Raw genomic sequence first — 15707 nt, 5'->3', positions numbered from 1 at the left:
GTCAACAATAACATGCATTTAAAGCACAAATACAAAATTGTCAAAAACAACATTTACATGCTGACTGCAACTTTGAAGACAAGTATACAAAACGTAGAACGTTTCACAGATAGAAAAACTATTCGGAGCAGCAAAACATCATTTGCAAGTTTTAGGGGGTAACTATTTATTGTTAATTACAATTTACGTTTAATTTAGCCTATTTTCTAAAAAAAAAAAAAAAAAAAAAAAAAGAAAAAAAAAAAAAATGTTGTTTCTAAAACGTCGTTTGGTAGCTTTATTTACGTTTGTGGCACAGACAATTTTCAGAATATGTACAAGCAATGTGTATCTTGTATGAACCTCTTAAAAGTACGTTCTATAACTGTACCCCATCTTTATCGTAGATGACGGTGTAGTGTGTGACAGCGTGGCAAGAATTCCGTCGTCATCGACAGCTTTTTTTTTTTTTGAATCGCCCAGATGGTCGAGCAGTCTAGTGCGCCGGTCACATGCTGCTAAAAGATTTGGTTCCGCAGGTCGTGAGTTCAACCCCAGGTAATATATATGAGTGTGTTTGGTAGCAAAAGTAGCGATATATACTGTCCATGAAACACGTCAAATACATACTGCAATAAGAAAAATGCATCCTACCTAAGTAATGTAATGCAAGTATCCCTTAGAGTACATTATAATCAGAATTTAAAATCATTTTAGATATATATAAATGCATGCACAAAAGGATGACATGTAAATTAATAAAGACCTTATATGGAACAAATCCAGCCAAAGTTTGTTGGTAGATTATGAACTATATAATAACTTTTAGTCTTCACCTTTGACCTATGGCCTTGAAAATCAAAAGTTTTTCTCACCCTTACATCATCTAAGTAAGACAAATGTGCTAAATAGAATATATACAAGAAAGTGTGACACATATGTTATACACAAACCAACATTATCATATATTCCTGCAAAGGTGCCTATTTGCAAATTTTCATAGAAATGTATGTTTCATTTTTGGCACACTGATAGAGGATTTTATCACGCCTCCATCTCGTTTCAGCCAATGATATCAGAGCGTAACCGTCGCGTGCTGACGTACTTTGACACCTCAGGACGTCACTTATTTTCTTTCTCTGTTTCCGAAATGCAAGACAGCATTACAAAAAAATGTTTCTTGTCGTGAAAATTCATTATAGAATTTGTTCGTGTCATATGTCTTACTCAAATGAGGTGTACAAACGTGTAGTGGGTTGGGCCTTCAGCCTTACTCCTCTTACAAACACAAATTCACAAACCTGCTTTACTTAGGAAGCAAGTCAAGAACACACGAACTGATATAGACATAGCTGTGTTCTTTAAATAATATTCCTGACTACCATGCTAACTTGAATACATCCTCAGCAAAATGAAACAAATCAATAATGAGTTTTCCTGATATGCCATCAGATAAGACATTTTGATGTCAAAAACACGTCAAACGTTTGGTGTAGAGTGGAACCTAAAATAGCAACACTTCTTCACACATCCTTTTAATGATTCACTCGGTCTGTCGATTTACGCAGGTGCCGCCGCCGGTCCGACGAAGTTTGTCAACAGGGAGTATACTTTCTTTGGCCTACATTTTGACCTAGTAACGCTATTTGTAGACGGTTCTGGATAAAAACATCAACATGTGTAGGGGACGGCGAGTACTTCATCCCCACCAAGTTTTATCAAAGTATGTTTAATTTCTGAAGGAGTTGAAAATGTGCCAAGCTTATGACGGACGGACAAGGACTAGAAACCCCAATCTTAATGCATGGGAAATAAACACTAGCGCACAACTTATACACAAAGAACAATGAAACATTATTGTAAACATACATTTATTCAAAAACTTCTACGCGAGAAGAAAAAATATCTTGCTGTGGCCTTCAATTCGGCATTTAGATATATCGACGGCGTTTTGACTATTAACAATAATAACTTTCATTCATATGTTGATTCGATATATCCCTTGTGATCTCGAAATAAAAGACACCAAAGTCGTATTTTATTGAGAGTAGACATTAACGGCAAACTGACAACTCAGTTGTATGACAAACAGGATGATTTCAGCTCCTCCATCGTTAACTTCCCATATTCATGTAGCAATATTCCATTATCACCTGCATATGGTGTTTATATCTCTCAACTGATTCGATACGCAAGAGGTTGTTCTGCGTATAGTCAGTTTTAAATCGAGGCAAGCTACTGACAAACAAATTGATGTTACAGGGGTTTCAACAGCCTCGAATGAAGTCAGCATTTCGCAAATTTTATGGTCGTTATAACGATCTAGTTCGTCAATACAACCTATCATTGGGTCATAAGCTGTCTGACTTGTTTCATACGGATTGTTAGGCCGTTCCTGGCACTGATTTTGACTACAGATAACTCCGTTTACCTGATCAGGATATAGGGCTCACGGCGGGTGTGACCGGTCAACATGGGATGCTTACTCCTCCTAGGCTCTGGTGTGTCCAGGGGTCCGTGTTTACCCAACTATCTATTTTGTATTGCTTATAGGAGTTATGAGATTGACCACTGTTCGTTATTTTCACCTTTCACGTGTACATGGGCATAGACACAGCACATTGCAATTTGATTGAACTCGAGGCATCTATGCCTCCTTAACAAAGAATAATCTACGTATTACAAAATGACCCTTGAACATGTGACCTCAATATCAATAGGGGTCATCTACTCCTTATGTTGTACATGTACCAAGTTCGATGTCTGTCAAGCAAAGGGTTCTCAAAAATATTGAGCAGACAGAATCTTTCTATGTCCAGAGCGGATTTGTACCCTTGATGTTTTGACCTGCAAATCAATAGGACCTCTTCTAATCAAAATAATGAGTGGACATTTGGTTTACCGATCGACAGAACCACTAAGTCAATTTCAACCAAACTTGGCACAAAACATCCTTGGGTATAGGGATTGAAGTTTGTTTAATTGAGGGGCCATGCCCTTTCCAAGGGGAGATATAACATAGCAAAATAGTGCAATAACATTGACGACTTTTAAAAATCTTCCTCTCCATAGCCATTGGGCCAATTTCAACCAAACTTGCCTCAAAACATCCTTGGGTAAAAGGGATTCAAGTTTGTTCAAATAAAGGGTCACACCCTTCTCCAAGGAAAGGTAATGGCGAAATAGTGAAAATACATTGACGACTTTTAAAAATCTCCAGAATCAATGGGCCAATTTCAACAAAACTTGGCACAAAGCATCCTTGTGTGAAGGAAATTTAGGTTTGTTCAAATGAAGGGTAATGTTTCCTTCAAAGGGGAGATAATCACAAAAATAAAGTGGGGTCATTTAAAAATCTTCTCAAGAACCATTGGGTCAGAAAAGTTTACATTTACATGAAAGCTTCCTGACATAGTGCAGATGCAGGTTTGTGAAAATCATGACCCCCAGGGGTAGGTTGGGGCCACAATAGGGTATCAAAGTTCTACATGCGAATATATACATGTAGGTTAAATTTTTGGAAATCTTCTCAAACCACTGGGCCAGAAAAATACAAATTTGCAAGAAAGCTTTCTGAAATAGTGCAGATTCACGTTTGTTAAAATCATGGCTCCCGGGGGTAGGATGGGACTACAATAGGGGATCAAAGTTTTACATACCAATATATATGGGAATTTGTTAAATATGGGCTAAGGTGACTCAGGTGAGCGATGTGGCCAATTGGCCTCTTGTTGAACGATCTCTTCCGTTTTTCCTTCTGGTGTCCATCTGAGCGCCATTCTTGTTATGCCATTTGTTGGTTTTCTTAAGACGTGGCCAATCTTAACGCCCTCGATAACTCGGTATTGTCTTCATTTCTGCCGATTTTGCCATTTTTGTGTAAATTTTTGTTGGCCAAAATATCCTCAAGATCTTTCTGAGACATCCATTTTGAAAGTTTCCCAGATGGCTAGTTGTATTCAGAGCGAGCGCCCGCGCGTCCCCATAATCCCAAAGGACATTTGTCGCTAATTTTTAATCGTACATACATGTATCGGGCTGGATATTTCACCAGCAGTCGCACTTGATATACACAGGCACTTGTATTCTCCCTTCCCCAGACTCTCGCGACTTGCACCAGGCGAGAGTGGAGGTAAATATATTTCAAAACGTTTGTTTATATCAACAATTTGAGTATGAATTATGTACATAGTCTGACAAATGATTAATATAACATATTGAGGGGGGATTCTTATTTATTTAGCAATCATTTTTCATAAAAGTGGAAACCACTGTGTGTCTTTTTGCACCAAAAACTGTGATTTCTCATATTAAAAATTGACCATAAAATCAAGGGGCGCCCTCTTTTACTAATAACCATAAATTGTTAAATATATATTTTCCCAATAAATTTACCTTAACTCTCTTCTGTGCCCATTTGAAGCCGCAAGCGAGCCCCCCCCCCCCCCCCCCCCCCCCTCCTCAACATAAATGCCCCAAATGTCATAATAAATCGAAGCCGTGCATATAAGCTCCCGATACTTGATGTATTCGGAAATGTGTGATAATCATGCTAGTATTTGCACTATGAAAGGTGAAGATAACGAACAGCGATCAATCTAACTCCTATATGAGAATAGATTTTAAATTATATATTGACGTAGAATTATTTAGAATAAATTCATGTTAAATCACAGGCCTTAGGGTATGCACCCCCACCCCCTCCTTATTTCTTTTCTGGTCTGGGATCGACACATTTATTTTCTTTATACTTATGTTTTGTAAATATGCATTAACGATTATCGGGGGAAATTATTTTTGTCTAATACATAGCAGAGAGAAAAAATACATATTGGATGATCTTTAATGCATTTATACAAATCATAAGTAAAGAACAAAGTGCATAGATCCCAGATCAGAAATAAACCAAGGTGGGGGTGTTGCATGATCCATGCCCCAAGTGCCTGTGTTTATTAAATTACCCACTTTTTAGCCCTAATACGTAAGTTGATTCATACTTCACCGCATACCGAGTAACGTAGGACAGTATATTGTGACGTCATAGCTACCCCTATTGTGACCCCACCACGTGCGACTTCTGGTGAAATATCGAGCCCTATACGAACAATTAAAAGTAAACAATACATTTTCTTCAGAAAAAGGCGGACTACAACTAACCCGGTAGCTCAGTGGTAACCGGGAGGTCATGAGACCGAGCCTCGCTCGTGTCCTGACCGCGTCGAATATAAGACGCAAACATAGTTAGTGGTTGTTCCTTCGCCAAACGCTCGGCATTTAGAAGTGAAAACCATTGGTTTTTCGTATATGACCTCAGAAAACGGACGTCTCGTGTCGCGACAGGCGTTGATACGATAAAGAACCCCCACTGCTACGGGCCTGGGCAAAACGCATATTAACATATCTGGTACTTCGCATACAGCTGTTGACGTCTCAATATGAGTGAAAAATTCTCCAAGGGACGTAAAACAAATAATAGCATGGGCTTCCATACACTCAACATGACCATTGGCGCAATATGACATCACTGACCGTCATCTGTGTATGAAAGGTATGTACTAGTAACTAGATTTCTTTCTTTAGTATCATATTTAAAATTTTGCGTTTTGACATTACGAATAAATATTTCTATTTCCTTATTCTTAACTGATTCGATACGCGAGGGTATGTTCTTTCTATGAATAATGTTTAAATCCATATTTCAACAGTCTAGTTTAAAGCCAGTATTTTGGAAATTTATATTCTATGGTCGTTATCACAATGATACAACCTATCACTGGGTCGAATGCTGTCACGTGTTTCTACCAATTTCTAGACTTCTGTACATACTGATTTTGACTGCGGATACTCCGTTTACCTGATCAAGATATAGGACATACGGCTGGTGGGATCGGTCATGATCAACAAGGGGATGCGTACTCCTTCTAGGGCCCTGATCTCATGCCCAGGGATCAGTGTTTGCCCTTCTCGTAATCTTTATAGGTTTTATGAGATTGAACACTGTTACCTTAAATTGTTCCCAATAAGGTTAATTCAATAAATAAGGCTAAAAGCTATTAAAACACACAGCATAACTTCAATGTAACTAATAAAAGCAATATTTAGACATTTAATCTACTTAATGTGTTTTGGAAGGAGGTTCTAAAAGAATGCAGACTGTACTTCAAATCGTCTTTCGCCGTAAGTATTCGTTCGAACTAGAGTATTGTCTCTCACATATACTTCCACTGTGTATTGAACATTTACTTGTACTGGAAAGGTTTATTTCATTCAGCGCATTGTATGTACATAAAAGTAACCGATATTGATTGGTAAGAAACTTGGAGCCAGGGAAGGTGTCACTGCACCGCGTAATAAAATCTAGAGTTTCTATTTTTAATAGTTTAGCTATGATGGTGTTGTTAAATTCATACATGGGGACAATTCTACAGTCTAGACGAGATATATATAGGAGAAAACTCAATCTTTCGAGTGTTTGAAGCACCTTAAGTTATCAAACAAAAATATTCATATGTTTCATAGTTGGAAGCAACACAATCTGGATGGATCGCAGATTGTTCTCTCTCATACTGACGATGATGTCGAAATATGCTCCCAAGATTTTATACGTATGTAAAGTACGATAGGATAAAGACGCCAACTGTATGGACCCCCCCCCCCCCCCCCTTTGCAAACTCATTTGATGTTTTGAATACATTTAGCTCCGTCTTGTCCTGGGTATATTTCAACACGTCGAAGAGTGTCCTGACATTGATGTCTGAGAGGCGGATCTTGAGTCTGTGTGTAGTACAAATGTTACTCCAATTTTCACTATACTTAGGTATTATCCGCATAGCAGTGACAGCATGCAACGTGTTCTTACATGAAAGGTGAAGATAACTAACAGTGATCAATCTCATAGCCCCTATAAGGAATACAAAATAGTTTTGGCAAACACGGACCCCTGGACATACCAGAGGTGGGATCAAATGCCTACGAGGAGTAAGCATCCCCCGTCGACCGGTCATATGCATATTTCACCTATTGTTTTAAAGAACATGCTATATAACCTTAGTTAGTTACACAAGATAGCCCCGTGGGGATCCGGGTTAAAATATGTCCTCAGTACCCCTTGCTTGTCGTAAGAGGCGACTAAATGTGACGGCCCTTCAAGTGAGACCGCAAAAACCAAGGTCCCCTGTCACAGCAGGTGTGGCACGATAAAGATTTCTCTACGCAGTCGTTCACCGCAATGGTGACGTCTCGATATGAGTGAAAAATTCTCGAGCATGATACGACCAACCGTCCAAGACAGTTCCAGTCATTATGAAATACAAAAACCTTACCCTATTAAATATAGTAATTATAATAATTTACATTTTGACCAACAGCAAATTGTTTATCATTTCCGATAAATTTCGTGATTGAACATCTACCGAATGAATGTTCTGTTACAATAATTACTGAACCACTACTTACCAATATGCCTCTACGGTTCCAAACAATTAAATTGAAATTCGCGACTGTTTCCAATAAACATGTAAGTATGTGGAGTTACAGCCCTTTGCTTATTTCCGATTTGGCGGATCTGGCTGTGGTGTTGAAAATAAATAAATGTTTATTCGGTATATACATATAAACAAACATACATACATAAATACCAAGGATAACCCATGAAAGCTCGAACGCTTATTTCCAATGGGGTCCTTTGATGCACTTATGTTTGCGATAGGGGATCATTTATGTGTGAGGAAACCGGAGTACCCGGAGGAAACCCACGTGTCCGAGCGGGCGACTGCCATACCTTCTCACATACAACCACTGCCGATCACGGGGATCGAACTCGGGTCGAGCGGTGAGAAGCGAAAGCGCTACTTCTGCGCTACCCGCAGAAATTATAAGGTGGCGGTTTTTTTTAAGTGTGGTGCTTAGACACTTAGACACATGTAACTGGAAAACCCAGTCCAGAAAGATGACGGAGCACCGGACTCAGATAAAGTTTTGTTTCACAATTTCTACCAGAATGTGTAAGAGGCTGTCTAAACCAGATTTAAGAAAAGTACAGCGCAAGTGATCGAATTTAGATTTTTTTTTTAATACAAAACTGCTTTAATGACGTCACCTTAACTCGTTAGTTGACGCAGGTTCAAACGACCTATTGGTGTGTCAGTGGAGGCCAACACGGAGAGAATCTTTGATATCTAATGTGTCGATGCATTTGTACAATATTTTCTTGACTATTGTAATTTATGTGATAAAAATTACTACATTCATATAAAAAGTAATTAATATTACTCTATACTAAGGTGTCGGCAAAATAGTTTTACGTTTTCCCCCATAAATTTGTTTGTAAGTATATCTATGTCAACTGTGTGATAATCCACAACTGTCTCTAAGCCATGACGTACATGTATACCCTAAATTTTATTTGAATAATAGATTTTCTTGCGAATAAGTAACAGTTCGCAATTGGTATATTCAATGCATTTATCGTTGTTATTATCTCTGTGGATTGCCGCCTGACGTGTAGTCCACCTCATCTGCGTTCAGCTGAACGGCAATCACAGTTAACAACCAATCTAATTGAAATTAGATGTTAGATCCGCTTGCATACTCGCTACACAAGTAGCGAGTATGCGAGCGGATCCAACATCTAATTTTAATTAGATTGAGTTAACAACACTTGTCATTACATGTAGTATGCCATTGATGATTTGGGCGCGGGCATGGTTGGCAACTGAAGTACAAAGTTGTATGTTTCAGTCAGTTCCTCAATAGGTTGACTTACAATGTACAAGTAGTTCTTGTAGACGTGTTGACACATTTAAATTTTCCAATAATTGTTTTACATTATATTGTCATGAAATTACACTCTCTTGTAGGTTTATTAAGCTGAGAAAGACGTGTAATGCCCGTGAACATTACTAAGGAATAGATCATGCATACGCAAAGGGTTTTCGCGCAGTTCTAAATATACAATCATCCCTTGCAATGACACCAAATAATGTACGCAAAAGATTCAAGGAATATATAATATTCTGAACTCATGTCGTCCAATCCCTTGAGGGATCCGGATTAGAATAGGTCCTCATACATGTAGCTGTAATAATGTAGCCCTCTCCGATTTTTTTTTGGGGGGGGGGGGTACAACTCCTTACTAGGATCTCCGTAATGGTACAAATGCGGGAGTGGCAACATTTTCGATCGGTCTAAACATTTGCTGACTTTCTTTACGTAGATAGAATGATATTCTATGTTTCTTAGTCAATATATAAATTTACAACCTGCAACTTACGATTTGTGAGTCCTTATTCTACCGTTTTCAACCATTTCGATAAATTATGTTTGATGTACTGAAGTTTCAACTTCCGATTGTCCAGTGATTTACGTATGCCATTATAAGGTAATATTTATATCAATCGAGGAGAAAGCTATTTCGTCGGTATTAAAAAGGTTTGAATTTAATATCAAGTTAAAGCCCGAACAACAGAGTGTAAATTCTTTCTGCAACCATATGATTTTTCTTTCTTTGTCGAAATGGCTCGAGTAACTACATGATTGTCAATGTTTAGATTTTTCAGTAGATCCACCTACGATATCTCGCGATAACAAGCATGGCGGAGCAGATGAACAATTTTGCATGCTGTACATGATATTTAATGAACAACACCTTTATCAGACATGCCCGAGCACAAAGTTGGTACTCCTTTTGGTACTAAAACACGGAGCTTATTATCGGTTATTCATAAAATGATTTCGCACCATTACGGAAATCCTATGGAATTGTTGCCCTATCCTGAAAACATCAGAATAAAAAAAATCGGATATGGCTACATTATTGCAGCTAATATCCTCAATACCCCTTGCTTGTCGTAAGAGGCGACTAAATGGGGCGGTCCTTCGGATGATATCGCAAAAATCGAGGTCCCGTGTCACAGCAGGTGTGGCACGATAAAGACCCCTCCCTGCTCAAAAGCCGTAAACACCGAGCATAGGCCTAAATTGTGCAGCCCTGCACTGGCGATGGTGACGTCTCCATATGAGTGAAATATTCTCGAGTGGGACGTCAAACAGCAAACAACCATGTCATCCATCTTCTAGTATGTGATGGTTGAAGCCTTATGTCCAAGAAATACTTATGAATCGAATCCTATTTTATATAATTTTAAATGCAGACGTTGGTTTTCAAAATCATCTCTTATTACTACGGAAGGACTTAAGATTAGTTTCTACTCGATATAGAATAAAGCACAAGTTACGAGTTGAAATGGATTAATGTACATGTAGAGGTAGAAATTCACGGAAATGTCACTTACATATGAATGGAATTAAATGCCGCTTCATCGATTGTGACACATTTTGTCAGCTTTGAAATTTAGCGAGTAAATGGTTTGGAGCGATCATTTGAATCATGGTGATCCCCGAATGGTGCGAAAACGTTTGCTTTACATAGTTCTGAAAAGACCACTTCCTATCCTGCTGCGATACATTTATTATTGAGTTCATAGGAATTTTCATGAAACCTGTACTGCACATTCCATTGAAGCTAAAGTTTCCTCACACATTAATGTGTGATTAATTAATTAATGACCCGATTCTCGCCAATATGAGTTGTAGAACATATTTGTCAATCCTAAAAAAACTCTGAAAGGTAAAATTTCTTAAATATTCTAAATAATAGATTTGGAAAGTTAGCATTCTTTCAATTTTCTGGAATATACATTTGCAAAGGACCATATCTTGGTTGAAATTTTGCAAAGTCAACGATCACTGTGTTTACTACAGCATAAGGTTGAATTAGCTGTCATTTTGTCACCAAAAATTGAATTCAATGAAAATTGCTCTATATTACATGTATGTATTTCCGCAATAACACCTTTCAAATACTTTTTAACCTCAATTCAGACACATGAATGTGTAATCCTGGTGATTAGATAAGTATTGTCTTCCAAGCAATAATTCTTCCTTACGTATTCCTTAACACTAAAAGCGATTATCTAACGTAGTTTTATTAGGTTTCCTATGTTTTTGAACGAAATAAATGTTTTTATAAGTCATTAATAGATATGTAGATATATATTCCTATACCTTTGAGAGATTTTGAGAAAAAGAAATGGTTGCCATCACTTTCACAGCTGATGCCCCTTTAAGATACAGATACCTACACATGTACATCAGAATAGGGAAAAAAAACTCGAAAGCAACGTAAAACAACGCACGCTTTCCCTCTAACAATTTGCAATGAACGTTTTGACAGAAGGAAAACATGAAATGGTTCAAGAGGTTTGTTCTGGATTAAATACAAATAAACGTGCTGTGATAACAATGTCGAAGCGAACCATCAGGGTCTACTAATTATTAATAATGAGAAAAGTAAGCAACGTCGGTCATCCTGGGTTTAGCTCTGCTGATACATAGAGTGCAGGTCCCCGAGGTGGTTGGCTATAGTACATCGATTCTATTCGCACTCGCCCCTCTATAACTGGAACATGCATGTTGTGAAACATGTACTTTATTTATAGACATTTCTTTTTGCAAGGTTCAAGTATTTAAGGTATTCAATAAATAACGAAAGGATCGTGGACAATTTTGAAGGATTTAGATCAAAATAAATGTTTATCGTTAAATGATATTGAAAGTGAAGAATATATAATTCACACGAATGGTATATTATTAGATGTTAACCTTTTTGCACTAAGATTTTTTGAAGAGTTATCTGTCCTTCTAAGTAAGAAAAAATTGATTTTCTAAAAATGTGTGCAGAATTAAAATGATTAATTTTATTTCATATTTTCATAAACAGTGTATGCAACTTTCTACCAAAAGAGTTATATGAAAATATAACTTCTTTAAAAATATTTAATATAACATTCTCTCACCATAGACTTCAATGTAAAATATCAAGCTGTAATAAAACATTTGAACATTGCTATGGTGGACCATTCTTATTAAAATGATACCAGGATTACAAAAATCCATGTTACTAGATATGAAATATGATCGTTATGAATTTACGTTGAATACCTTAATATAAGATTATTTTTCTCTTTCCAGTGTCTCCATATCAAATCGTATTCCTCCATAATCTGCAAATCCATGTTGCAGTTGGCATGAAACGATAATTGAAGAGAAATCGGTATATGAGCTATTAATGTTAATAATATATAGTCTGACTAAGTTTTCCGATCACAAAATACACGCAGAGTGTTCATTTAGTTCTTGCAAATAGATTTATATTATTCATAGACAGTTTGTCTTAGAAATGGAATGCATTGTGCAATTTTAAAGAATCTTGAAACTGAATTGAATATTGACGCCTTCTAGTGAATTTCCAAAGCTGTACTGTAATCATTTTCAAGGTTGAGAATTGGCTAAAGAGAATATTGAACCGGTCATTGCAGTCAGCAGGTCTTCATCCAGGTGTAGACACAACATCGCTCAGTTTGGTTGGAATCACTGCGATGCATTTGTACCACATGTACAGAAACAGTGGGAACGGAACTGCCGCTCTATCTTTAGAAGTGGGGCACTAAGTGTCTGTATTTTTATCGCACGGAAACTGAAAACATTCACAAATTTTATGCAATGAAAAGTAAACTATATCAACTTGTTGTTGTTGTTTATTAGTTAAAAGCAAATACAGCTTATAGACGAAGTATACAATGTAATAAATCTACAATCATATACATTTTGTGTCGATAAAAGTTGAATTCATTTAATAATATGATATAATAATACTTTTTCAAAAATTTCATTCTTGAATAACTGCAATACATGTAGGTACACTTAAAGAAAAAATGAAACTCATCTTCTACATCTAAGGTACATAAAGGACATAAACGTCTTTCTAAAGGAACGTTTTTGCATCTACCGGTTTCAATAACTAACCAGTGAGACGATAATTTTAACTTACATATAAGCTTTTTATACTGCATAAGAATTCTTTTTAAAAATTAGTTAAGTAGGATTGCAAAGTAAAATCAAATTAACTTAAAAAATACTTGTTTCATGTTCCAGGACTTAAAATGTTTATAATAATATAGTGTTGAAGCTATATCGAAACTTGAGGGCAGCGTACAAGGTAAACGCTCTAAAGTGCCCGGTGACACGAGTTCAAATAGTGTTAAGTGATTACGTGTCCCGGCCCTATTACAACCAGTTATCTACCCTTATCTTCAAATGATCACTTCTTAAATTCGATCACCTCTTACCAAAAAATCATCTATAAAAATCTATAAAAATTAAATAAAATTAAAACATATATATCTAATCTTGTTCATGCACACACGCGCGCTTGCTTGCACACAGAGAACTTGCACACACTCAAAACAAGTGGATAAAATTATTTTTGATTCATTTAAAATCGACATTGAAAAATTAGGATAAAAAACGAGGTACATTTGCACATTAAGACCCGGTTTAGCTCCCTATCATACATTAAGAATTAAAACTATTTATTCTAAAATTTATCATTGGGACGTAATTTAATTGTATAATACAATTGTTTAAAGTAGATTTGGACAAACTCTGAATGTTCCCATTTTTCATGATCTCAAAATCAGATTTGAGTAACAGTTTGCTTCCGGAAATCCCAGATTGCAATCTAGCATATTTACGATTTATCTTCTAATATCAGACAGTGCATAAAATAATACTGTGAACTAGTGCTAAATTGTATACCCTCGGGGATTAACAGTCCACCAGCTGAGGCCTCGACCCAGGGGTCATAATAAAAAATGATATTTATGACTATATGACAGTGTGTTTCCTTTGCGTCGTCCCTTGGTACCTTTAGTTGATCAAATATGTTGAACTTAATTGCAATGTTTATACATGTGTATGCCCCTTGGGACCCATGATTTGACAATAAACTATCTGTATCTATAGTACGGTTGTATGGATATACATGTACATATAGAGAATGTTATTTATAATAGATGTTTAAAATGAGAGTTGATAATCTCAGAGATTGTTCTCGGGCTATGAAAACATGACATTTCATAACACATCTACTTAAACAGAACCACAGCTTAAAAGCAAGTCACACAAGAATCGGATACCAAACATACAATATGTTTACGGAAGATACGATTGATTGTTTGTTGTTTTCCGCCACACTCAACAATGTTTCAGTTATCTGGTGGCGCCCAGTTTTTTATTGGTGGAAGAGAGAAACCAGATTCAATGTACCTGGGGAGAGACCACCGACCTCCCGCAAGTAAACTGGCGCGAGTGGGATTCGAACCAGCGCCGACCAGATGTGAGAGGCCATGTGATATATAGCGCGATGCTCTAACCACTCTTCTACCGAGACCCCTGAAAAATACGAATGCTATGCAAGAAAATTGTATTTCATGGACTGGGTTTTTTTTTAACATTAAAATATGCCGAGTTTTGTTTTAAAATAAAAGATATGGTGACAATAATAAAAGTTGTATTAATTGAACAAAAATTAACCTAAATTTAACTTAAGGTAATTCTACCTCTCCAGAATTATAGATTTAATCTTATATTTGATTATTGATTCTTCGAATGATATATCTTAGTAACAAATAAAAATGATAAAATAAGTATGTTGCGATATTAATAATCTTTTTTTTTTTATCAATACTTACCATTTCCATTAGTGGAACTCTTCAAATTAAAGGCGCGTAAAGTCGTGCTACCGGGACAACATACGTAAACATTACTTAGGCATACGTAATATAAATTATGGTATCGAATACATATTATAACCGACTGCAAACCACGACACTGATTAAAATTCTAAAGGCAAATTTAAGAATTGATTATTCTTACAAGAAAACAGACGAACTTATTAAACTATGTGAAGGACCTGCCAAATCTAACCGATGTAAAGCATCAATCGCAAGAAGAACTGTGAAGGGAAAACCAAAATGCACATCCGACACAATAACTTTTCTTGTAATTAATGGGATTCATATGTTATTAGAATTATTCTGTCAGACTATGAAGACATTCCATTTTATCATACAATTTGGACAGGTTCATATGGGCATGGACTTTGTAATCGTTCATGTACACCCCCCCCCCCTCTCTCTCTCTCATTTTTCAATATTTTAGAATAAGTTATATATTTGCCAAACTGCATTTTTAAGACGTTTATAACACTAATTAACACAACAAATGTGTTTCCAAACTACATCTAAGCTATTTTGAAAATTACAAAATATTGATTGACTCAGGAGAGAGAACATCGTTGTTTGGAATTTTTAAATTAGGTGTAGTAGAGTTTAAAAAAAACCATGTAACATCCATGATAAACTAGTGTTAGAATATTTAAAAAATGCAGTTTGACCAATGGCTATTCTATTTAAAGATACACAATGTACTTTAACTTAAAAGGGGGGGGGGGGGTGCTATGAACGTTTCGTGTATGTCCCAGTAATCTCGCACTTACTCACGAGACTTGTGCATTTTCTTACCAATGACGCACAAGAGTCATCAAAGCGCGATAACTCTAATGAGCTGGTAATGAGAAGTACACACATACCAGTTATCAACATCAGAAAATTGCAATTTTCCTTAAACAGCATTATCAAACTTTCACAAAAACTGGTTAAAACGATATCTTAGTATTTATGTTCCTTAGTTGTCATCCCGTGGGGATCCGGGTTAGAATAGGTCCTCAGTACCCCTTGCTTGTCCTAGAAGGCGACTTCATGGGGCGATCCTTCGGATGAGACCGTAAAAACCGAGGTCCCGTGTCACAGCAGGTGTGGCACGATAAA

General features: G+C 36.6%; 1 long non-coding RNA gene across 1 annotated transcript; it reads left to right on the top strand.

Annotated features, from left to right (window-relative positions):
- Positions 1–449: 449 nt before the first annotated feature.
- LOC125666863 (uncharacterized) lies at positions 450–12557 on the top strand. Its single transcript, XR_007366946.2, has 3 exons — positions 450–537; positions 12010–12091; positions 12315–12557. It is a non-coding gene; the product is annotated as an uncharacterized LOC125666863 (long non-coding RNA).
- The last annotated feature ends 3150 nt before the right edge of the window (positions 12558–15707 follow it).

Source organism: Ostrea edulis, chromosome 10 (assembly GCF_947568905.1).
Source record: "Ostrea edulis chromosome 10, xbOstEdul1.1, whole genome shotgun sequence".
Taxonomy (NCBI): Eukaryota; Metazoa; Mollusca; class Bivalvia; order Ostreida; family Ostreidae; genus Ostrea; species Ostrea edulis.
The sequence above is the reverse complement of the archived record's forward strand: the minus strand, read 5'-3'. Positions and strand labels throughout refer to the sequence as shown.